General features: G+C 39.1%; 1 protein-coding gene across 16 annotated transcripts in view; it reads right to left on the bottom strand.

Annotated features, from left to right (window-relative positions):
• NRCAM (neuronal cell adhesion molecule) overlaps positions 1-27151 on the bottom strand; it is a 1614235-nt gene that overhangs the window by 852708 nt on the left and 734376 nt on the right. The gene's annotated exons all lie outside the window — the stretch shown is intronic.

Here is a 27151-nt window from a genome sequence, read left to right as displayed (position 1 = left end):
GCAAATTGCAAGGAATTGGAATACAGTAAGCTGCTACCCAAAGAATAAACTATGAAAAACAGACCAGCTTACTAATAATTGTGTGAAAAGATATAGACATGATTATGGGGTGAAGTTACACAAAACATTGTGATATAAGTGGCAAAGAACCAGTCTTTTCTAAAGGATGAAGTTTGTTTTCAGTAGTGAGACTTGGCATATTTGGTCTTATTTTCATAGGTTCATAGGTGTGTGCTAGGCTAATGGCCCTGGACCTTAACAAGCCTAGCCCATAGAAGTGCTCTGGCATCTTGCCGCCTGACCTTAGTTCCCAGTGCCGCTATCAAGTAGAGCAACTGGAGTGATTCCTGGGGTGAACTTTCTATTACCCATCCACTCATCAAGATTTCTCTTGAAGAGGGTCAGCGAGGTGCTCTGCTTGACATGTATGGGAAGTCTATTCCAGAGCATGGGCAGTCCCTGGGTGAGGAACTCGTCCCTCCAGCATGTTCTGTTGATTGTGGTAATGAGGTTGAGGACTCTGGAGCATGTGGTATGGAGGGATTGGGATTTCTTTAGATGTAGCATTTCTATCAGAGCTAGGTCAGACATGGCTTTGTAAGTCAAGAAAAGACTGCCTCTAAGGTGATATGAGACAGAGAATAGCTGGAGTTTTTTGAGTCTGTCCATGTAGGACATGTGTTTAATGCCTAGGATCCTCTTCATGAGGTACTTCTATGGCCTCTCCATCTGTTGCAGGTGTCTAGTGAGGTACATGTCAAATGGGGCATTATACTCAATGACTGGTCTAATGATGGAAGAGTAGAGAGAGATGATGACCTCTTTCTTCCCGGATGCAAAACCCTTGGTAATGAGATGTGCCACATAGAAGGACTTTCTGACCACAGTGGCAATGTGGTGGTTGAAGGAGAAGTTGCTGTCAACCTGCATCCCCAAATCTCTTATAACACCTTCAGTGTTCAGTGGGCTCCCATTGATGTGGTAATTAGTGGGAACTGAGTTTTTACCAAAGGGGATGATGACGCATTTTTTGGCGTTAAGCTTAAGGCCATGGTTTTGACACCAATCATTGTTTTCAGTGAGGCCTTTCTGTAGGATGTCTGCATCGCTTGGGGAGTTAATAATGGCTCCCAACTTTTCAGTTGTCTGTGAACTTGGTCAGCTAGAGTCCCTTTGTGTTGGCCTGGACTTCTGAGAAGTAGATGCCAAACAGGAGAAGACCCAGGACCAATTCCTGTGGGACTCCACTTGTGACTGGTCAGCAGTCTGACTTGGGGTCCACTACTTTCACACTGTGTGTGTTCTATCTGTGAGCCAATTTGCAACCCACCTAGTGATATAGGGGTTTATGCCTAGTTTGGTGAGTTTATCAATAATTCCCAAGTGAGGAATGGTATCAAAGGCCTTGGCCAGATTGAGGTAGGCTGTATGCACTGCCTTACCTTCATCCACCACTCAAAGAAGTCAATCAGGTAGAGCAGGCATGATCTCCCTTTCACAAAGCCAAATTGCGTGGGGTCTAGAATTTGGAGATTTCCTATGTCTTCGTTAATCAGGTCCATGATGATGCACTCCATAGCTTTACATATCGGACTTGTTAGGCTAATGGGGTGATAATTCCCAGGGTCTGTAGTTGCTCCCCCTTTATGAAGAGGGATGACTGTAGCAGTGCACCATTCAGTAGGGACAAAGTCTAAGGTGAGGCTGTGACTGAACAGGGCACACAGATGTGGTGCCAGTTCACTTTTTAGTTCATGTAGAACCCAGCCAGGGATATTATCGGCCCCCATGGAAGCTGTATTCTTTGCCTTGAATAATGCAGCTTTAACTTGTGCTGCAGTAATGCTGAGTGCCTGGCATTCTTTTATTTATTTATTTATTGACATTTGTTAACCGGGTTTGTCCAACTAGGCTTGTGGCCCATTTTCAGTGGAGACCCGAGGAGAAAAGCTCCAGTAATACATTTTAAAACGAGTACAATTTTAAACAATATTGATATAATAGCAGTTATAGCAAAACAATTCACATATGTTGGGTTACATGCATAAAGTTAAAGTTGCATTAAAAAGAAGCTAAGTAACAATATTACATTGATATAGTTCAATAAGTCAACAATAAACATTTTTTGTTTGTATAAAATTGTGCAAATGCATAGTAGACACATTGGAGAGAGAGGTGTAATGAGGTACTAAGTATGGTCCTTCTGAGGGTATATAAAGGGAAGGAAGACTAGGTAGGGTCATGGTAAGGGCAGGTTCTGGAATTGAGAAAATAAGCTTTTAGTTAATTTTTAAAGTGTGAGGTGTGGGAGATTAAACGTAAGTCAAGGGGAAGTTTGTTCCAAGCTTGCCCTCACCAAGAATGATGCCACAATACAAAGACAAGATGATCAGCTTTAATAATTGGCTCAAATACTGGTGTCATTCTAGGGGGATCCAATGTCTGTCTGCTTGGGATGACATGCTGGACAAGCCACGCTGCTTCGCAAGGGACAGCTTGCATCTGTCACCACTGGGCTTCCGGATATTGGCTAAGGCTCTTGCCACCCCCATAGTGCCTTTTTTAGGCAAGGCTCAAAAGACAAACCCACCTCCTTAGAAAACAAAAACGGAAAAAAATTAAGGGTAATGCTGCTCAACGCCAGAAGTCTAAATCTCAAGATGCAGGCTCTCAAAGCACTCCTCAGTATGGAGAACATTGATGTCTGTGCAGTAACTGAAACCTGGTTCAAGGCTCCTGAGAGCACCCCAGCACTACCAGACTATACCTTGTATCATGCTTTTCGGCCCCAAAACTCGGGCCAAACCAAAAAGGGAGGGGGAGTGTCCATATTCATCAAGGACACCCACACCTCCAGGTTAGTGGCAACACATGAAGCATCAGAGACCATCCAGGTGCAACTAACCATAGGCAAAACTGCTATACAACTTGTAGCATGTTACAGACCACCCTCCCAATCTCAGGAACCCCACTCAGCCTTCCTGAAGACATTGGAGGATATGAATGTCTCATCAAACACCATCATAATGGGAGACTTCAACTACCCTAACATAGACTGGGTGCATTATTCTAGCCCAAACACCCTAGCCCAAAGGTTCCTGGAATTCATAAATTCAAATGCAATGGAACAGCTAGTCACCTCTTCCACAAGGGAAGATAATATACTAGACCTGATCATCACAAACATGGGGACAAAGTGCTCCACACTGGAAGTATACCCCTCACTAGTGAGATCTGACCACAAACTAATCACCCTGGATATACATATCCCACCTCCACCCCCAACACAAAAGACTACAGTGAAAAACTTCTCAAAAGCCGACCTTACACTTCTTAAAACTGAGATGGTATCCTTTAAGCCCACTGGGCCAGTGGAAACCACATCCCACAATGCAGAATCCTTCACAAATGCTTTCTACGGACATCTCCAAGAATGCATGGATCATGCAATCCCAAATAAAACCAAGACCCTCTCCACCAAGGGCAGGCGTCCTGTCTGGTGGACCCCAGCCATAAACAAATTGTATAACAAAAGAAGGAAGCTACTGTACGACAGAGCAAAATCCCATAAAGAGAAGGCATCTCTGACCAGCACTAGTAGAAAGCTATGTTCTCTCATAAAAACATCCAAGGCCAACTTTGAGAGAAAAATCGCTATGGGCACTAAAGATAACCACAAGGCCTTCTTCTGCTATGTTAGAAACCTGGGCAGAAACCCTCAGATATGTTCAGAGTTAGTTCACAATGACAAAAAATACACTGAACCCACAGATATTGCCAACATTCTGGCAGACAGGTTCAGTGTAAATTTCTCCCCTTCCTCACCCCCAAAAGAAGAAATACTTATCCCAGCTGAATGTAACCTCCCTGTCATCTCAGATGTCCAGGTGAGAACCGCCCTCAGCAAAGCTAAAAACACAGCATCAATGGGACCTGACAGTATCCCGGGTTGTGTGCTACGTGAACTCCAAGAGGAGCTAAACCCACACATAAAAATGCTATTTAACCTTAGCCTTACTACAGGATATGTACCTGAACACTGGCGTACAGCAACAGTAGTCCCACTCCACAAAGGAGGCACCTCTACAGACCCTGGTAACTACCGCTCCATAACCTTAACCAGCCTGGTCTGCAAAGCTATGGAAAGAATCATTATGGAACTCATAAACAGAGACATTGGGGACTTACAGACACTTGATCCCACCCAGTTCGGCTTTGTAAAGGGCAGATCCTGCCTTTTGAGCCTGGTTGACTTTTTCAAAACAGTCACTAGAGCCATTGACGAGGGCAAGGCAGTCCATACAGCCTACCTGGACTTGGCTAAAGCTTTCGACACAATACCCCACTCTGGCATCATGGACAAGCTCAACAGCTTAAATGTAAATCCATATGTCACAAGATGGGTTGCAAACTGGCTAAAGGATAGAACCCATAAAGTCAAAATCGCTGGAGCCATGTCAGACTCAAAGCCAGTCACAAGTGGTGTCCCACAGGGCTCTGTCCTAGGACCCCTCTTGTTCGGCATTTATTTCTCAGATGTTAAAGCAAACATGGGAAGGTTGTGGCTGACAAAGTTCACAGATGACTGCAAACTAGGCGCCATAGTCAATACACCAGCTGACACATACATCCTACAGAAAGGCCTCACTGAAATGGACAACTGGTGCCGGAGTCATGGCCTTAAACTAAATGCCAAAAAATGTATAGTCATCCCCTTTGGGAAAAACAAAGTACCCACAAATTATCACATAGATAGTAACCCACTAAGTACGGAAAAAGTAATCAGAGACCTGGGGACCCAAGTCGATAGTGACTTCTCATTTGACACCCACATTGCCAAAGTGGTTAGAAAGACTTTCTACCTTGCCCACCTTATCATGAAGGGATTCACATCCAGATCAAAGGAGGTCATTGTACCCCTATACTCCTCCCTTATCAGGCCCATGATTGAGTACAATGCCCCATTTGGTATGTACCTCACCCGGCACTTGCAACAGCTAGAGACCCCAAAAGTACCTCACCAAGAGGATCAAGGGTCTCCAACATATGTCATATGCTGCCAGACTAAAGAAACTCCAGCTCTATTCAGTAGCATACCACCTACTCAGAGGTGATCTGTGCCTGACGTACAAGGCCATGCCCAATCAGGAATTGATGGACATGCTCCACCTCAAAAAATCCAAATCCATCAGAACCACGAGAGCTAAAGATTTAAACCTCAGCACAAATATGAATAGGACATGCTGGAGGGACAGATTCATAACTCAGAGGCTTCCCATACTCTGGAACAGAATCCCAGTTCATGTTAGGCAGAGCCCCTCACTGACTCTCTTCAAGAGAAATCTTGACAAGTGGATGAGAGATCGTAGGTTTACCCCAGGGGTCATCTCTGTGTCACTACTAGACAGAGGCACAGTAAACTAATTCTATTATGTAAGGGGGTCTTCACTGTGTCACTACTAGACAGAGGCACAGTATTCTAAATCTATTCTGCACACTTTTGTACCATTACAAAGGGTGGCAAAAGCCACATCACTATGGCTAGGCTTATAAATGCCCCAGGGCAGATAGCCCAGTACTAAACTATGAAACTATGGGCAAGGGAGTGTTTGTAGAGTAGTTTGCCTACTGACCTTTTTGGGTGGTAGATATCAAGTAATTGTTAGTTAGAAGTACGGAGGGTCCAAAATGGAATGTAGATTGAGACTAAGGAAGATAGAGATGGACAGAAGGAGGGTTTATAAAGAATAGAGTGTAGCATATGAAATTGATAAGATAGCAGAAACTGGGGAAGTTCAAGCCGTTGAAGAGAGTTTAAAGAAATGCAGTGGTGTGAGTTGTATGAGGAGTTAGTAATGAATCTGGCTATTTTATGGTAAGTCTGTTGCAGTTTGTTTAGAGTGGAGGCCTGGATAGTGGTAAGAACTGGGGTGGCGTATAAGATGGGGGGCGGAGTGCCTGGCCCAGGGTAAGTCTAGATTCAAGGGTTAGGAATTTTTTGTTCAGATATAGCAGTCCTAGTTTCTGGTTTGTTTGTTTTTTATACATTGGAGTATGTGTAGGTTGAACTTGAGTTCGTCATCGATAATGACCCCTAGGAGTTTTGTGTGGGTGTCAGGTTAGATGTTTGTATTGTTAGAAGATGTAATAAAAAAGGATGTTTTGTGATGAGAAAGAGAACAGGGAAGGAAAAGTATGAGTTTGGTCTTTTTGGGATTTAGGATCAATAGGTTGTGAGAGAGCCATTGTTCAGTGGATAGTAGGGCCTGTTGGGTCAGGGAGTGTAGTTCAGGAATGTTATTTGAGATGGATATAAGGGTGGAGTCATCGGTATACTGAATAAGGGAGGATTCTTTGCATGAGCAAAGGATAGAGCCTTGGGGAACACCAGTGGAGATGGGAAGGAAGAGTGAGGAGGATGAGAGCCATTTGACAGAATGTTCCCTGCCAGATAGGTAACTATTAAACCAGGCAAGTGCGGAGGGGGATAGGTGGAGATTTGCGAGTTTGGATAGTAGTAGAGGATGAGAGACAGTATCAAAGGCTTTGGAAAGATCTAGGAAGAGACAAGAAATGAGTTTACTGTTGTTTAGGGCCTCTGCAATGATATGAGTGAAGGAGAGGAGGACAGTGGTGGTGCTGTGGTGAGGACGAAATCCATGTTGGGTAGGGGTAAGTAAGTGGTGTCTGAGGAGGTGATTGAGAAGCTGTGAGTGAATACATTTTTCTAATATCTTGGAGAGGGGGGACAGAATGGCAATGGGTCAGTAGTTTGAGGGGTCAGTGGAGTTTCCACCTTTATGAAGAGGGATAGTGAAGAAAGATTTCCAAAGGGTGGGGACAGTTGATTCCAGAATAGATTGATTAATTAGTATAGATACAGGATAGGCAACTGAGTCAGCAGCAAGTTTGAGGAATGTAGGAGATAGATTGTCAGTGGAAGGAGAGCAAGGTTTTAGCTTGAGTAGTAGATATTTTATGTAAGTAATGGGAACTGTCTCAAAAGAAAGCAAAGTTGTGTTACTGGGACTTGGAGAGGTGGGTGTCGAAGTAGAGTTTGGCTTAGAGGTTACCAGATTTTGGATGGAACAGATAAAGTGTTTATTCAGGAGGGTAGCTGTTTTCTGAGAGGAAGAGTTAGGGTATGGGGAGGGATTAGAGGGCTTTCCAGGATAGAGGATGTTGTTGAGAGTTGACCAAAATTTTCGAGGATTGAATTTGTTGTTAAGCTGAGCAGAGCTATAGTATAACTTTTTGTCATTAGTTGTATGTTTTTTGCAAGGTTCCTCAGTTGCCTGTATTTTTGAAGAAAAGGTGGTTGTTTAGTTTTAGTTCAGGTTTTCTAAGCATGATCTCTTTGTTTCATAAGGGACCTAGTCTCTTTGGAGAGCCAGGAAGCATGGTTTGATTTTACTCTGATCTTCCTAGAGGGAGCTAAGGAGTTTAGAGTATTCATGAAGATGCTATTGAAAGTGCTTACAGCACCGTTTAGAGGGAGGTGTTTTAGGATGGACCAATCTATGTTGTGGAGAATGGAGTTAAATTGGGATGAATTGAAAGTTGATACTTTTCGACAGTCTTTGATAAGGTGGGGTTTAGGAATATGGGAGTAGTGTCTTAAGATGGTGGTAGGGAGATGATTACTGAGGGAGTCAGGTAAGGTGGTGGGATTGTGGTATTGGTGGGGGGAATTGGTAAGGATCCAGTCTATGATGGAGCTGGAATTGGAATTTTTATGGAAGCGAGTGGGAGATCTTATAAGTTGGTGGAAGCTGTGTAGGTGGATACTGAGTTGTGGGAGTCAGTTGTGAGTTTGGACCAATCAATGTTGACATCACCAAGGATAAGTGTCTCATATGGTATATTGTGGGAGAACCGGGATAGGATGTTTTCAAGAATGGGCAGATTGTTACCAGGAGGAAGGTAGAGAGAGGCAATTGCAAGTTTTTGTGGGGATTCAGATGGCAGTTAAGGATGATGATTTCAGCTGGGAGGAAGTCAGGAATTGGGGAATGGTATGGTGAGAGGTTAAGAATGTTTGAGTAGAGGATGACCATGTCACCACCTTTTTTTACAGGTCTATCAGATTGGAAGATATTATAACCTGGTGGGAGTATTTCATTATTTGTGATTTGTGGCTTGAGACAGGTTTCAGATAGGGAGAGGATGTGAGGGGTATTGAGAGCTATCCATGAGTGCAGCTCAGTGACTTTATTTGCTAGACTCTGAATATTCAATGAGTAAATAGTTAAGTATTTGGATGGAGATGATTGTTGTGACTGAGGTTGGTGACTGTTGGAGGAGTAAGATGGGAGCAGTGTAGAGGTAGTTTTGGGGAGAGAAGAGGGGCCATTGTTGGAATGGATATCTCCAGAACAAAGTAGGTTTTTAGTGAGGAGAGAGTGTGTAGTAGATGCAAGATGGAGTTTGTATAGTTTTGACTTAGCTTTGTGGGAAGGTTTAAAAACCTGTATTATGGATAGTTTATATAGACTTGAGGTAGTAAAGAGATTAGGGGAGATAGTGAAATATGAAGTAGTTGGATATATATTGTATGAGTGAGAAGTTGGTAAACATAGGAGTGGGTCAGAGAGATTGGAGTGGTAAGAGGTGGAGATACAGAGAATAGAGTAGGTAGAGACAGTGGTATAGAGGAAGTATACATTTTTGGTATTGTGATTGGTCCTTGGGGGGAGAAGGATAAAGTTAGCACTGAATCTGTTGGCCAGTATGTTGGCAATATCTGTTGGTTGAGTTTAGGAGGTACCATTGTGCAGTATCTCAGAGCAAATATGGGTATTGCTGTGGAGGTTCTTGATATAGCTATAGAAGGATTTGTGATTGTTTTTAGTGTCTGCCACAATTCTGGCTTTAGAGGATTTAAAGAGGGATCTCAACTTTTTGTTGAGGCTAATAAGGGAGTTTTTCAAAACTAGGGATTTCACCTTTTTCTGCAACAGTTTCTTCCTTCTGTTGTAGAATTTATTAATGGCAGGGGACCACCAGATTGGCTTCCTTTTTTTGGAAGAGAGTGTCTTGTTTCTGTTGGGTATGGCTAGTTCCATGCATTTGTGTACATCTTCATGCAGTGCATTGATGTATAGATTTATACTTCTAGCGGTGAGCAGCATGACCCTCAGATTGCATTTATTTATAACTGTTACAGTGGTAATTTGGTCTTTGTAACACAGCCTAAAAAAGGTACAATAGGGGTGGCAAGAGCCTTAGCCAGCACCCGGAAACCCAGGGGTGACAGATGTAGGCCATCTCTGGCAAAGCATTGAGGTCTGTCAGTCATGTCATCCCACGCAGACAGATACTGGATCCCCTTAGAATGACACCAGAAACTTAGCCAATTGTTGAAGTCAATCATTTTTTGTTTGTACTGCGGTATCATTCTGGGTGACGGTAGGATACAGCTCAGGACTAGTGTCATACCTGCCTGTGTCACATAATGCAAGAGCTCCACCATGTCTTTTTTCATGTAGTCCAGACAGGTGTGTCTCAGGTCATTTACACCCACATGGACAATGACAGAGTCACACTTGTGGAGTGACCTGAGTGTGTGTGTTATGTGTCAGATTCTGGCACCTGACAGACAGCTGACTGTTACCTTCTCCTTATTCAACCTACTGAGTGGGACATCTGTGTGCCTCACTATTGAGTTACCTATGATTAGTGTATTGGGCAAGGTGTTTAGCCTTAGGAGCTTAGGTTGAGGGGCACACTGTGGAGGTGATCTATGTGGGCCTGTGGTTTGTGCTGTGTTTTGGTGGTTGAGTGTGTTTCTGTCTTGGAGGTTTCTGCTGTTTGGGTAAATTTCTATTGATAGCCTCCGTGAAGGTGGGTGTGTGGTTTGTGTTTTTATGTGAGAGCTGTGATAGTGGGTGTTCTGGAGGGCTATGTGTTCCATGTAGTGTGGTGCAGGTGTTAACCTTCTCCTCTTGACCAGTTAGTCTGGTCTTGGCTGGAGAGTGAATAGCTTTCGATTTGGTGATATAAGTGCATCTCTCAGAAGTTTGAGTGTTTGGAGGTAAGAGGAGAGGGTTGTCTGTGTACATTGGGAAGTTGCTGTACTGCTTCAGAATCCCTAAATGCACCAGGTTAATAGGATAAAGCACAGGGAACTGCTCTTTAATCATGCCAGGAGGGGTGGTCCTAACTACTAAGTACTGGAGCTATTTCCATGAAGAATGACTAGTGCTGATGGCACTTAGGTGTGCTACAATAATTTCTACAAAAAACTGTTGATGTACAAAGCGATTACAATATTTGAAGTGCAAGAGAGAAAGAACTAGCAAGATCTAAGGAAAAAACTGAAGAGCAGACTTTCTGGCACCAGTAATAGTGTGCCTCAGCTCGGCGCCACAGTGCAGAGCTTAAACAAGCACAAACCCATGCAAACATGTACTTTTAAACCATAAAGTTGAATGGGATGGAAAAACTGCCCACACAGCCAATAAACTACAATTTCTGGGCCAGAAACCACTCCTCTTGTGGTAGATAGGCTACCTAGTGCTTACCACTCCCACTGATAAGCTAGAAAGCTTCCCTCCAACACAGAAAGGTTTGGGGGGGCTCAGAGGCTTACAAACAGTCCTGGATACAGCAAATCTGTATCTGGACTAGAATAGTTACAGGAAAGGTGGGAAGCAAACACAAATGTGGGTTTTTAAACCAAAAAGTTGAAAGGGATGGATAAACTGCCCAAACAACCAATAAACTACAATTTCTAGGCCAGAAACCACTCCTCTCATGGTAGATAGGCTATCTAGTGCTTACAACTCCCACTGATAAGCTAGAAGGCTTTCTTTCAACACAGAAAAGCTTGGGGGGCTTAGAAGCTTACAAACAGTCCTGGATACAGCAAATCTGTATCTGGACTAGACTAGTTACAGGAAAGGTGTGAAACAAGTGCAAATGCGGACTTTTAAACCAGAAAGTTGAAAGGGATGGAAAAACTGCCCAAACGGTCAATAAATTACCATTTCTGGGCCAGAAAACACTCATCTTGTGGTAGATAGGCTACCTAGCGCTTACCACTTCCGCTAATAAGCTAGAAGGCTTCCCTCCAACACAGAAAGGCTTAGGGTGCTCAGAAGCTTACAAACAGTCCTGGATACAGCAAAAATGTATCTGGACAAGACTAGTTACAGGAAAGGCAGGAAACAAGTTTACAACTTTTTTTTTTTACAGAAAAGTAGCTAAAACAGCAGTAAAAACAATCCAAATGCAGTGCAAGCTAGCACACTTCACTGAGTAGCAATATTAAAGCAAATACCGTTTAAATAAATTCAATTTAATTAAAAAAATCCAAGTAATGAAACGTCCGCTCGGGGTTAATGCTCCAGTGTCAAAAGCAAAAACTAAATGAATAAACAGTCCACAAAGGAGCAAAACAATGAAGAGGAAAAATACTTGAGTAAAAAATCCCATACGCTGAAAAATACAGCATAAATCAAGCGTAGTCCACAAAAATCAAAGTTGGTTAAAAACTGGTTTATTACTGCAGAGGTTAGCGCTTTCGCAAGTAGCTTCTTCAGACCATATACAAACAACAATACTCAGTAGCCATTTAAATACCTAAAAAGGCAGGAAAAATATAATTCTTAAAGGTATATCCATTAATATAACAATATTCAAAGACAGCAATGATTCAAAACATATAAACAACAGTAAAAACTACAATGAAACATGTCATTGTAAAGTTAAAAAGTAACACATCAATTCATCTAAAATGTACAATGTACCTATAAAAACTGTCATTAAGATATAAGAGAAACATGGTAATGTGACCATGAACACCAAAAAACATTATTTCTTGTATCCTAACCTCCTCATTTTCAACAGTGGACGTAGAGGGACCTTCCCATTAAGCCCAGGAGGCATATCTGATCTGAACTTAATGATCCAATGTGTCACTCTGGCTTCCGTGTATGTTTCAACATCCCCTCTCCTATGGGACCTCAAAATCTGTTCTAATATTCTAAACCTAAAGCTGTGTCCCTCTCCTTCAACATGAATGTGTTTCGCAAGTGCGTTGAACATATTACCTTTCCTAATGTGGTATACATGTTCACGAATCCGGTCCCTGAGGCATCGGTTCGTCTTACCAATATAAAATGCTGAGCATCCTTCGCAGGATGCCATGTATACCACATCTTTCGATTTACCATGTTTCTCTTATATCTTAATGACAGTTTTTATAGGTACATTGTACATTTTAGATGAATTGATGTGTTACTTTTTAACTTTACAATGACATGTTTCATTGTAGTTTTTACTGTTGTTTATATGTTTTGAATCATTGCTGTCTTTGAATATTGTTATATTAATGGATATACCTTTAAGAATTATATTTTTCCCGCCTTTTTAGGTATTTAAATGGCTACTGAGTATTGTTGTTTTTATATGGTCTGAAGAAGCTACTTGCGCTAACCTCTGCAGTAATAAACCAGTTTTAACCAACTTTTGATTTGTGGACTACGCTTGATTTATGCTGTATTTTCAGCGTGATTTACTCAAGTATTTTTCCTCTTCATTGTTTTGCTCCTTTGTGGACTGTTTATTTATTTATTTATTAATTAAAAAAATGACTAAAAACAAGTGCAGAAGGCAGTAAATTTGGAAAAAGTCAAGATGGAGGCACTTAGAGTATCAGAAAACAATGCCCGCAAATATATAAATAATTCAGTCAAGCAAAAATTAAGACAGAGCAGAACTCCAAACAGTTACAAAGTGCCAAAAAATATACTTATCAGCTCTATATTTCCAGATTGTTTGAGAAGCAGATTCAGTCAGAACACAAGGAGATTCTAGCAGTGGTAGATTCTAGCAAAGTTCTTTTTTTTTACTTATTGATTTTAGAAATCCGTTTTGCAGTTGGTATAATTGTTAGGGTGTTTACCTCCAAGACAAGAGGTACAGAGTCTGATTCTTGCTAAGGAAAATTGGCTAGGCTTAAAATGGTCCAAAGGACAGACATTCTAGTACTTACCTATGACTGAAAACAACCATAGAAGAAACTGGGGTAATTATGTGGCTAAGGAAAACTGGCAAAACAGAACAGTCGGCGAAGCAATCATCTTTTAATTCCAAATCAAAAATGATTTGGTGGCTACAATAAATGATTAAGCAGACATACAAGGGTTTCTCCATTCAATCAAAGCAGTCTCATATTGCTAGGATATTATTTAAACCCAAATTACATCTGGATGTGTTGAATTATGGTGACGAGAATGTTATTCTGCAGTTATTGAGACTGGGGTCCAGAAGGAAAAGGAGGGACATTCCCTGTAATTTTATGAATATATTATGAAATATGAATTGTAATTAAGAGTTTCGGTTACATTGCAGGTTAAATTACAAGTGAGTTTGAACTATGTGTGTCAAATATATATTGGTTACTACATCTCTCAACTGTCCAGATTTTCACAGAATGTTGAGATTTGTGCCTCATATTTATGGTCTGTTCCTCATAAAATATGTGGTTTTCTGGCAAATCACTGGGATGATCTGAGGACTGAAGTCACAAAATGATGGCATACATTTGAGTTTCAGACTTCAAATCCCTCAGAAAAATGTATGTTAACACAAACCCTGCTAGTTTAGCAACTTTCCAAGTTTATAAGAGCAATGTTTAAACTGAGTCCCTATATTTGGGCCTTTGTCCCCGCATTTTGTCAGGCTTTGTCCAGATTTCTTGCTCTAAGAGATTGAGAGGTTCAGTTAGTACCCACAGTTGAGTTTGATCTGTTTTGCATATTAAATGTATTCTGGTTAGTGGAATGATTAATAAGATGCCCAACATGAAAAAAATGTCATATATAAGGAAGCATTTTGATCTAATAAATAAATAAAATTAAATAAAATGCAATTAATAAAATAAAAGGAACAAACTCACTAACCAGTACCAAAGCTTATATAAATCTATTAGAGAGAGGTTTGTAAAAATCTTCCCTACTGACCAATTATAAAAAAGCTGAAAAGTGGAGGTCTCTTCAAGGAAAAGAAAAAATATATATCATTCTTTTGTAACCTATCCTTGAGAGAGACATTAGGTTTTTTGAATGAATCTGTAGGTGACTTTATCAGTGTTCATTTTCTTATCTACAAGTTATCTAGATTTGGAAGAGATTCTGACATAGTTCACCTCCTTTTTTACTATGCTTACCTAGAAATAATTATTTTGTAAAAAGATAAAGAAGTTGGATTTTAATAAAGACGTGCCTACTCATTAAACAGGCTATACCAGTGACAGATAACCAGCATAAGGTTATTTATTATAGCTAATTGTTAGGAAAGCCTTTCGGGAGTTTCAGTTCTATGACTTACACAGTACAGTGCCTGGGTTATCTTACCCTGTGTCCTTTAGGGAGCTAAATCACTATCTGTACAGCATATTCCATGTGAATGAATGGCAAAACAATGCTATCCATCACATTTCTTTATGTTAGAGAATATAAAAATGTCAAAACATGCAAAACAAATGCAGTGTCAGATGTCAAAAAGCTTTTGTTGACATTCTCTGTCATAACTTAGAATTATAACTTAGTAAAGGTGGTCTAAGCCAACCATGAACAGTAACAAAACTAAAAACCTGCCTAGACCCATCAAGGAAACAAACACAAATATACTCCATTGCACCAACTGTACAAGTGGGAAATAATTTAATCCTGGCCTTTAGTTCAATGTTCTGCAATTTATTATTTTCATTGCAATATTTTCTTGTTAATATCAGGGATACTCGTGTTCCACTTTTAAATAGCTGAACGTTACATTAATGCTTAAATGTATTTAGCAGTTAATGTGAAAAAATAAAGTTGTTGCAAACAGGCCTTTGGATGAGGAAAAACGTTAAGTAAGAAGCTCCTAATACCAGGACCAATATGAGTTATGCAAATAAGCTTTTTTAGTGCAATGAGGTGTTAAGTCCATTCTGTCTGACTTTGTCGTGTAATAATCCGTCTATTGGAAATATGTATTTTATTGAAAAGGTAATTCAAATAATGGCTGTGTGACAAAGTAAGTTAGAAAAAAATTAGGCAAGAAAGTACCAAAAAACACACCATAGCAAAGTGACTGATGATGGATATCTTGCATTTACTCCAAGACAAGTCCAGTTCCTGAAAAACAAACTGACATATAAAATACACATAAAATCTTTCCTGCTCTCCTCCTAACTTGCCACACCTCATCTCCTCACTGCTTACCGCAGCTATTCTGTACTCCCTATCAGGAACTACTATCCTACAAACTATGTCTCACGCTATGACATATCTCCCGAATACCATTATTTTCCAGATTCCATTCCTTCATTTTTATGCTTTGTACTACTACCAATACGGAATTCAAAGTTTTACTATCTATATACCAAGCTTGCTCAAATCAAACTAAGGTACGAAAAATCTCCTTGATTGTATATATGCCACTGTATAGAAATGTTCTGTCATTCGTGGATTATATGTTGTCATATAAAGACATGGAGCTCTGATTGTATATATGCCACTGTACAGAAATTTTTTTGTCATTTGTTGTGTTTGTACTATTATGTTATGGAGCTTTTCTCCCCGGGCCTCCGCTGTAAATGGACCTTGTTCCAGTCAGACTTTCCCGATAAACAAATGTAAAATAAAATAAAAAATAAAATAAAAACTGTTTTGGGCTGTGTGTAACATTATTATTGTTGCGAGCATCAGAGTGATGTGGCCATGGAAACAATGCATCCCATTCCTGCATAAAGAATAACATGTTAAATTATTCCCTACAAATAACATGGGAGGGGGTGGCCACATGTGCCTTGTAACCAGTTACTTGTGCATCTGTACCCAGCTGTTATGCCACATACATATACCATGCAGACTCTGACCCAGCAGTTATGCCACATACATATACCATGCAGACTCTGACCCAGCAGTTATGCCACATACATATACCATGCAGACTCTGACCCAGCAGTTATGCCACATACATATACCATGCAGACTCTGACCCAGCAGTTATGCCACATACATATACCATGCAGACTCTGACCCAGCAGTTATGCCACATACATATATCATGCAGACTCTGACCCAGCAGTTATGCCACATACATATACCATGCAGACTCTGACCCAGCAGTTATGCCACATACATATACCATGCAGACTCTGACCCAGCAGTTATGCCATATACATATACCATGCAGACTCTGACCCAGCAGTCATGCCACATATATACCATGCAGACTCTGACCCAGCAGTTATGCCACATACATATACCACGCAGACTCTGACCCAGCAGTTATGCCATATACATATACCATACAGACTCTGACCCAGCAGTTATGCCACATATATATACCATGCAGATTCTGACCCAGCTGTTATGCCATTTACATATACCACGCAGACTCTGACCCAGCAGTTATGTCACATACATATACCATGCAGACTCTGACTCAGCAGTTATGCCACATACATATATCATGCAGACTCTGACCCAGCAGTTATTGCATATACACATACCATGCAGGCTCTGACCCAGCTGTTATTGTATATACACATACCATGCAGGCTATGACCCAGCTGTTATTGTATATACACATACCATGCAGGCTCTGACCCAGCTGTCATGCCATTTACATATACCATGCAGACTCTGACCCAGCAGTTATGCCACATACATATACCATGCAGACTCTGACCCAGCAGTTATGCCACATACATATACCATGCAGACTCTGACCCAGCAGTTATGCCACATACATATACCATGCAGACTCTGACCCAGCAGTTATGCCACATACATATACCATGCAGACTCTGACCCAGCAGTTATGCCATATACATATACCATGCAGACTCTGACCCAGCAGTCATGCCACATATATATACCATGCAGACTCTGACCCAGCAGTTATGCCACATACATATATTATGCAGACTCTGACCCAGCAGTTATGCCATATACATATACCATACAGACTCTGACCCAGCAGTTATGCCACATATATATACCATGCAGATTCTGACCCAGCTGTTATGCCATTTACATATACCACGCAGACTCTGACCCAGCAGTTATGTCACATACATATACCATGCAGACTCTGACTCAGCAGTTATGCCACATACATATATCATGCAGACTCTGACCCAGCAGTTATTGCATATACACATACCATGCAGGCTCTGACCCAGCTGTTATTGTATATACACATACCATGCAGGCTATGACCCAGCTGTTATTGTATATACACATACCATGCAGACTCTGACCCAGCTGTTGTATATGCACATACCATGCAGGCTCTGACCCAGCTGTTATTGTACATATACATACCATGCAGACTCTAACCCAGCAGTTCTGCGATATACATATACCATGGAGAATCTGACCCAACATTTATGCCATATACATATACCATGCAGACTCTGAACCAGCATTTATGGCATGCATGTACACCATACAGATTCGGACTCAGTGTTTATATCATTACATAGCTTTTATACCATGCACACATACCGTGTGGACTCAGATCCAGCAGTTATGTCATATACATACACAGCTCAGACTCTCACCCAGCATTTATACCATGTACATATGCTGTGCAGACTCAGAGCCATAATATGCCATATTCATATGCCATGCAGAATCAGACCTAGCAGTTAAGCCATATACATCTACAATGCAAGATTGTATCCTGTTGTTACTCCATATGCATATCCTGTGCAGAATCCTACCTAGTATTTATGCTAAATATAAGAAGAATGAAGATCAGCAAGTTTTATTTTATTTATTTTACATTTGTTGACCGGGATAGTCCATCTGGGTGTGAGCCCATTAGAAAAGCTCCAATATACAAAGGGGAAAGTTAATAAAATAAAATATAGTAAAGTCATATATATATATATATATATATATATATATATATATATATATATATATATCCCCCCACTGGTTTAATAGCATTTTTTTTTTATTTCCAGTCATATAACAACAACTGACCCCCATTCATTTATTAGCAGGGTGACTACCAAATGGTAGTCAGGTTTAAACTACATTTTGCTGCTAACAGATTACCTAAACAAATCATTTTAACAGTAGTCATGATTACAGAACCTTTAATTATATTGCACAGTAGGTTAGTGTATCACCAGAAAGATGCAATTCTATAGTTTGTTGGGTGAAAATTTACCAAGCAAATAAATCAGTTTACTGCAGGCTACCTTGCTACAGTTCATTTAACTGCAATTTGGACTGCTGAGAGAAAGTGACTAATTAAAATAATACAACACATTTCCTTTGATTCATTTGTCCATTATTCAGCCGAACACTAAAGAGCACACTTGATTAATGAGAATTGTTTCAAAGATTTATAACTGAATGCTTCAGAATTAAATAATTCACTCTTGAGAAGTCTGCCAAGATGCTAAACACTGTATAGTACCACATTATAATTAATACTGACGCAAAGATGGTTGCATCATGAAAAGGCCTTGTAGAAGTGGAAAAGGTGAAGTGACTGCCCTGACTTGTGGAATAGTTAATACATTTGTTCATGGATCCTGGATATCGTAAGGCGAGATAACACCCAGACATGGTTTTAGAGTTAAATCTGCAGGAATAACAGAGTCTTTCCATTTGCTGACTAGTGGATGAATACTTTGCAAGGTTTCCATTTGCTAGTAACTGTGTAACATATCCTGCACTTATACTGTTTGTATTTGTCATCTATTTATGCTTAAATAAGGTTATACCTGCATTTTCTGTTTTACCTACTGATAGAAATTTATTATTTTACTGCCCTTGCCTCCCCAAATAGACAATACCACTTAAATTCTCCTTACAAGTCACTACAGCCATATCGATAAAATGCAGTTTCCATTAAGTGCACTTGTAAGTAGGACTGGCTCAGCCCCTCCCCCCTTCATTTCTTTAACCAGTGAAGTCTGAAAAAGAGGTTGAGGAAGGCACAAGCCCCATTACACATAATTAAAAGAAGAGATAGATTATGTGTCCTGGGGAGCACACAGTTATTTCAAATCTTACAATTTGTACAGTTAACCTGAGAGTCTGTATTCATTAACAGTTTCTCTTGGGTAGCTGCAGTAAAAAAGATGCAGAGAATATGTGTTCCTTCTATACACTCAGAAGACATTACTTGAATGCTTAAATACCGCTGTTCTATGGGCAAGTTAAACAGATGAAAACAACAGCATTAGTACTTGTAATACACCTTAGTTGTGTACTCGCACTTAAGTAGTACTCCCAAAGCACATTACAGAAATGTGCTACTCACTCTTCTTAAAGTATACATACATCCCAGACTTTGAGCCAAATCAAGGACACCCCTGAAAATCACAAACATTAGAAAGGTATGGAGCTGATCTTAAAAAGCAATTCAGAAACATTTCATCTACTAAAATATCAGGGCTGTAGTATTTATTTATGTATGGATAGATGTAGATCTGTAGTATTTATTTATGTATGGATGGATGTATATCTGTAGTATTTATTTATGTATGGATGGATGTATATCTGCAGTATTTATTTATGAATGGATGGATGTATATCTGTAGTATTTATTTATGTATGGATGGATGTGTATCTGTAGTATTTATTTATGCATGGATGGATGTATATCTGTAGTATTTATTTATGTATGGATGGATGTATATCTGTAGTATTTATTTATGTATGGATGGATGTATATCTGTAGTATTTATTTATGTATGGATGGATGTGTATCTGTAGTATTTATTTATGTATGGATGGATGTATATCTGTAGTATTTATTTATGTATGGATGGATGTATATCTGTAGTATTTATTTATGTACGGATGGATGTATATCTGTAGTATTTATTTATGTACGGATGGATGTATATCTGTAGTATTTATTTATGTACGGATGGATGTATATCTGTAGTATTTATTTATGTATGGATGGATGTGTATCTGTAGTATTTATTTATGTATGGATGGATGTATATCTGTAGTATTTATTTATGTATGGATGGATGTATATCTGTAGTATTTATTTATGTATGGATGGATGTATATCTGTAGTATTTATTTATGTATGGATGGATGTGTATCTGTAGTATTTATTTATGTATGGATGGATGTGTATCTGTAGTATTTATTTATGTATGGATGGATGTGTATCTGTAGTATTTATTTATGTATGGATGGATGTATATCTGTAGTATTTATTTATGTATGGATGGATGTATATCTGTAGTGTTTATTTATGTATGGATGGATGTATATCTGTAGTATTTATTTATGTATGGATGGATGTATATCTGTAGTATTTATTTATGTATGGATGGATGTATATCTGTAGTATTTATTTATGTATGGATGGATGTATATCTGTAGTGTTTATTTATGTATGGATGGATGTATATCTGTAGTATTTATTTATGTATGGATGGATGTATATCTGTAGTATTTATTTATGTATGGATGGATGTATATCTGTAGTATTTATTTATGTATGGATGGATGTATATCTGTAGTATTTATTTATGTATGGATGGATGTATATCTGTAGTGTTTATTTATGTATGGATGGATGTATATCTGTAGTATTTATTTATGAATGGATGGATGTATATCTGTAGTATTTATTTATGTACGGATGGATGTATATCTGTAGTATTTATTTATGAATGGATGGATGTATATCTGTAGTATTTATTTATGTACGGATGGATGTATATCTGTAGTATTTATTTATGTATGGATGGATGTATATCTGTAGTATTTATTTATGTATGGATGGATGTATATCTGTAGTATTTATTTATGTATGGATGGATGTATATCTGTAGTATTTATTTATGTATGGATGGATGTATATCTGTAGTATTTATTTATGTATGGATGGATGTATATCTGTAGTGTTTATTTATGTATGGATGGATGTATATCTGTAGTATTTATTTATGTATGGATGGATGTATATCTGTAGTATTTATTTATGTATGGATGGATGTATATCTGTAGTATTTATTTATGTACGGATGGATGTATATCTGTAGTATTTATTTATGTATGGATGTATATATGTATTTACTTCTTTACTTTTTGAAGGACACATCTCCTAGATAAAAATATACAATCACATATATATTAATAAATACTTTGATGATAACCAGACTTCATAATAAACGTATCTCCAAATGATTATTTTCAGGCTGTTTGTGAATCTTTGCTCAGGTATTCAGGGACTGGACAGATACAAAAGCATTCAACATTTCCAAAGTAAAATGGTAAAATGGTGGAATAACATAATCATATCACAAATAATAAATGGTGGAATAACATAATCATATCACAAATAATAAATGGTGGAATAACATAATCATATCACAAATAATGCCAGGATCACATGTTCTATGTAAAGTTTCTGAAATCAGAAGTGCATAATGGACTTTAAAATAATTGAAGATGGAATAAAGTTCAATATATCACAATTCTAATTTGTTTTTATGGACAAGGGCCCTGACCATTCCATGAAGAGTTCTACCCCTTGCACATCTGCCTATAAAATAACGCCAATGTCACTGGACTACAATGGTCAAGAAGCTATGTAATAGTGACCCCCCCCATTTAATGAAGCTGAAGGGGAAAGTACCAAGGAGCATGTGCAGAACAGTGAGCTACACTCTTAAGGCTGAAGACACGTAGAACATTGACGCCAACTTTCTAGCACAGTGTATTTCTTATCGCCTGAAGAACACTGTTAAGATTTCTAAATGTTATTATTAGAACATTTCTGTACGCATGTAGCACCCTAGTTCATGTGCAGGTGAAGTCATATGCAGATTTATGTTGAAATATGCTGGTTAAAATATTAATAAAATGGCAAGGTAATGAACATCTATTTAAATTATTTAATAAACATGCATAAGTAAGGTACTTACACATATTTTGCTGGAAACGATCAATGCAGTCTCCTATTCAGTAACTTAAATGTGACAACTATCATTCAATATAAATTGGCAATATACATCATCAATAAATATGTCAGATAATACAATGCAAAAAGTCGCTTTATTCAGGAGCAATCATAAATTAACTCTATGTGAAACTTAAGATTCAGAAAATATGCAACAGGTTCAACAGAAAATAACGGGCAACTAAATTCAGTACAGAGAATATGTAAATTATGACAGCTTAGAGAAAAAAAACAAACACAAAAAAAAAAAAAAAAAAAACCAAAATGACTATCTTTTTGTCCAGGCAGTTTGGAAGACCCCATCAGAAGTACAGTGCATGGTCAAAGAGACCTGATCATCATAAGGACATGTTCAAAATAGGGGGCTGTCTTTCACAAAGACCATTTAAGTAGTAACTGGAAAAGTTTAATTTATGCAGCCTAGAAGAGAAGGCAGGGAAGATATGCTGAGATTTCTGAAGTTCTATAAGTGAAACCACAAGAGTCCAATTATGTAACACCTTTCAAAAAGAGATTCACGAATGCAAGAGGGGGATTGGCTGAGAGTTACCGCATGGATAATTTTGTGAAATACAGATGGAATTTTGGATGAAAGGAACAGCCATTCATGAGGAAATAGTATGGTGAGAACAATAGTAAAATTAAAGAATATATGTGACACATAAGAGATAATATTGAATATGTTTGGGGAAATTAAATAACTAAGAGTGCATCATGGTGCTGCTGTTGTTAACATTAGTGGCTCACGGGTCTTAAGTTATTCAGTTTGGTTCTTCACTGATTGATTTCTGTGCAGACTCCAAGTCCTCCCTGGGTTTAATTTATTCAGTTTGGTTCTTCACTGATTGACTTCTGTGCAGACTCCAGTCCTCCCTGGGTTTATATCGGTTTTCAGTGGGTATTTAGTTTCCTCCTATATTCTGAAGAAATACTGTGAGTGAGCTATTGATTCTCCAAATTGCCAATATGTAGACAGATGTAAGAACTGGATATGAAGAAGTCTTGAAGAACAAGAGCACTTATACCAATATGACCTATAAATAGAATTATCTATAGTTACTCGCTGTTTTGAAAGAGGAATTGGAAATGGATTTATTTTGATTTTAGAAATAAAATAATTTAGTTGAAGAGATTGCTCTAAATACTTAAAATCTCGACAGTCTGTGTGTGTGTGTGTGTGTGTGTGTGTGTGTGTGTGTGTGTGTGTGTGTGTGTGTGTGTGTGTGTGTGTGTGTGTGCGTGTGTGTGCACGTGCATGTGTGTGTGTGTGTGTGTGTGTGTGTGTGTGTGTGTGTGTGTGTGTGTGTGTGTGTGTGTGTGTGTGTGTGTGTGCGCACACCTGTCTGGGATAAGCATCTCTAACTTGTGCTAATTAAATGTTGGGTCATGATCAATTTCTCCTTAACACTGAGATAGATTAAACAAGTAACTAGAAAACAAATAAAAGAAAGCAAGGAAGCAAGAAAAAACAAGTAACTGGAAAACGAAAGAAAGCAAGGAAGAAAGAAACTAATGGACTGTTGGTCACGTTGAATCAACAGCATATCTAATGCTGAGGTAATTGGTACATTATGTGGGCAAAACTATTTTCATTTATGACAAAATATTCTATCTCTGGATTTATAAAATCTGAAATGAGAAACAGCTAGTGTTGCCCTTATCAATTGTTCACTCCTATGTTCTCTTTTTTAACAGAATATGTCCTTTATAATGACAAGTAGAGTGTTACAAATCACTTGGTTTTGTAGCTGTACCAAAAATGTTCTTTAGGTTGAAATTCAACCTGCTTGATTTTGTAACTGAGTAATATGTTTATAACAGGAAGACAGATGATGTACTGTTTAATGATGATTCCTCCCAGTTCCTGGGATCAGTGCTGGCATTCTGATACCCATCTGAGTAGAGCTTCTATATTTCCCTTTAGAATATGTTTTTTTGTCTTGACACTTCAATTTCCTCTCCCCTTTCAAGTTGATTGGCAAGTTTCCGGTAGGTTCTTACTGTGAAAATCTTCTTCCTGTTCCTCTACTTTAAAGAAATATTTAGCTCAGTGGCACTAACTTGGTTAATAAAATTAAAAAAAAAAATAGAGCTATATACAATGACTGGCATTAAAATCAATTAAGAAAATGCAAAGGCAAGATGCAGTAACATGACAAAGATAAGATAGTTGACTAGCCATTCTTGGATTAAAGCATCTATTAGGCACTAAAAAAAGAAAATTCTAAAGCTAAGATTCTGGCAGCTCAAGTTCTTCCTTGTTTAAACACACAACAAATGTCAGAACATCTCAGCATCACTGTGCAATGTTAATGCAGCTACTGAGGGTTCAGTCTAAACGGAGTTGTATATTTGTGATCAGATGTTGTTTTACTGTTAGGTTTTAGCAAACTACATCTGAAATTGTTCAAACATGAGAAGCCTGAGCAGAAAGAAATAATACCTTCCATAAAAGATGCTCTGCTTTGGGATTTCACAAACAAGAATCCCTTAAGAATATGTGACTTCTGTAATAATAACCTAAAGTGTGGCATAGACAGGAAAGAATGAATACTTTGCAAAATAGGGGCATCATTTTGTGAGTGGAGATGTCTCACATTCATGGTAATTCTTTGCTGTAAAAATCAAGATATTGCCCAATTACTAACAAATGAGTTTTAATACTGCCCGGATGCAGCATTTCTCAGCCATGGCATCTATTGTTGTGTTACATACTTCACATTTAAGTAAACGGTGTACTTTTATTATGATCTGCTTTTTAATACTGTATTTTAATACTGTAAACTAAACTGCACTATTTGTAATGCATTTGTCTGCCTTGCTGTGCCTGTTAAATCATATTCTGTTACTGTATTTACTCTTCGCAAAGCTTTTTTTTTGCTATTTTCACTGTTTGCAAAGTGATTGTTGTTACTTTTCACTATTTGCAAAGCATCTATTTGGTTTGTTTTATTTTCCAGCCAAGTAATGTATTAAATAACTTATTTGTTTGCTGTTTAAATATTCTTTACTGTCTCCTTGCTGCTTTTCTGTTGTTTAAAACATTTTTTAGTGTTTCCCACCTAAATTCTCTATAGTCAGGCACACTCATGTTACACTCACCAGGCTAAACAAGGAGAAAGTTACTGTCAGTTGCCTGTCAGGTGCCAGGATCCGCCACATAACCCACGCACTCAGGTCATGCCACAACAAGTACAAATACGACTCTGTCATTGCCCATGTTGGTGTGAATGACCTGAGATGTACCTCCCTGGACTACATGAAAAGAGACGTGAAGGAGCTGTCCGATCTTGTAGCCCAGTCACTATGACCTTAGCCCTGAGTAGCATTCTGCCATCACCCAGAATGATACCACAGTGCAAGGACAAAATGATTGACTTCAACAAATGGCTAAGCTGTTGATGTCATTCTAAAGGGATCCAGTGTCTGTCTGCCTGGGATGACATGATCGACAGACCATGATGCTTTGCCAGAAATGGCTTACACCTGTCGCCCTTGGGATTCTGCATACTGGCTAAGGCTCTTGACACTCCTATAGTGCCTTTTTTAGGCAAGGTTCGAATTGACAAACTCACCACCGTAACAGGTATAATCAAGCAAAATCTGAGGGTAATGCTACTCAATGCTAAAAGTCTAAACCTCAGAATGCATGCACTCGAGGCACTCCTTAAAATGGAGAACATTGACATCTGTGTAGTGACACAGACCTGGTTCAAGGCTCCAGGGAGCACCCCTGCATTACCAAGCTATAATTCATACCAAACCTTTCAGCCACCTAACCTGGACCAAAACACTAAAGGCGGAGGTGTGTCCATATTCATTAAGGATATTCACACCCCCAGGCTAGTTCCTCAGCATAATGTATCCAAGATTATCCAAGTGCAACTAACTCTGGGCAAGACCACAATACAAATTGTAGCTTGCTACAGATCCCCCACCATACCCCAGGATTCCCATTCCTCATTTCCTGATACACTGGAAAATATTAGGGTACAACCTAACACCCTAATAATGGGCAATTTCAACTACTCCATCATTAACTGGGAAAACTACTCATGTACCAACTCTTTTGTTCAACGTTTTCTGGAATTCATAAATTCCAATGCCTTGGATCAACTTATCCACACCCTTACCAGGGGTAGCAATATTCTAGACCTGGTCATTAACAACATGGGCAACCAGTGTTCCACACCAGAGGTCAATTCCTCATTGGTCAGATCCGACCACAAGCTAATCTCCCTAGACATCCACATCCTGCCCCTACTCCCCATTAGGGAAACCACAGTGAAAATTTTCTCCAAAGCCAACTTCACTCCTCTTAAGACAGAAGTGGCAAACTTCATGACACCCAAGCAGACAGACAATAGAGGTATGACTGCTGAATCTTACACAAATGCACTTTAGAAGCACTTACATGAGTGCATTGATCATGCAATCCCTAACAGAACCGAGATGCTATCCTCCAAAAAAGGAAGCCAATATGGTGGTCCCCTGCTATAAACAAACTCTACAACAGAAGAAAGAAACTGTTGCAAAAAAGAGTAAAATCCCATGATTGAAGGTACTCCCTCATCAGCCTCAGTAAAAAGCTGAGATCCCTCATACAATCCTCCAAAGCTAGTTATGAAAACAAAATCACCACTAATTCTAAAGACAACCACAAACCATAGTATAGCTATGCCAAGAATCTCAATGGCAATACTCAGATCTGCTCTGAGTTATAGCACAATGGCACTAAATATACAGAACCAACTAATATTGCCAACATCTTGGCAGATAGGTTCAGTGCTAACTTTAACCCCCTCTCATCCCCTAAAGGGCCCATCTCTATACCGGAAGAATGCAAAGTTCCTGTAATCACGGCTGCACAGGTAAAAACTATACTTTCCAAAGCCAAAAACACAGCATCCATGGGACCTGACAATATCCCAGGCTGCGTTCTACATGAACTACAGAATGAACTGGCACCCTACCTAAGTACCATGTTCAGTCATAGCCTCACCTCAGGCTTTGTGCCCACTGGTGCGCAGCGATGGTTATCCCACTCCACAAAGGGGGAGCCACCATGGACCCCAGGAACTACTGCCTCATTTGCCTGACAAGCTTGGTCTGCAAGGCTATGGAACGTATCATCATGGAACTTATAAACAATGACATTGGTAATCTCCAAACTCTGGACCTCATCCAGTTCGGATTT

The sequence above is a fragment of the Protopterus annectens genome, chromosome 11.part0 (assembly GCF_019279795.1).
Source record: "Protopterus annectens isolate FY-2018-M chromosome 11.part0, PAN1.0, whole genome shotgun sequence".
Lineage (NCBI taxonomy): Eukaryota > Metazoa > Chordata > Ceratodontiformes > Protopteridae > Protopterus > Protopterus annectens.
Note: the sequence above shows the minus strand (reverse complement) of the source record. Positions and strands in the feature narration are given on the sequence as shown.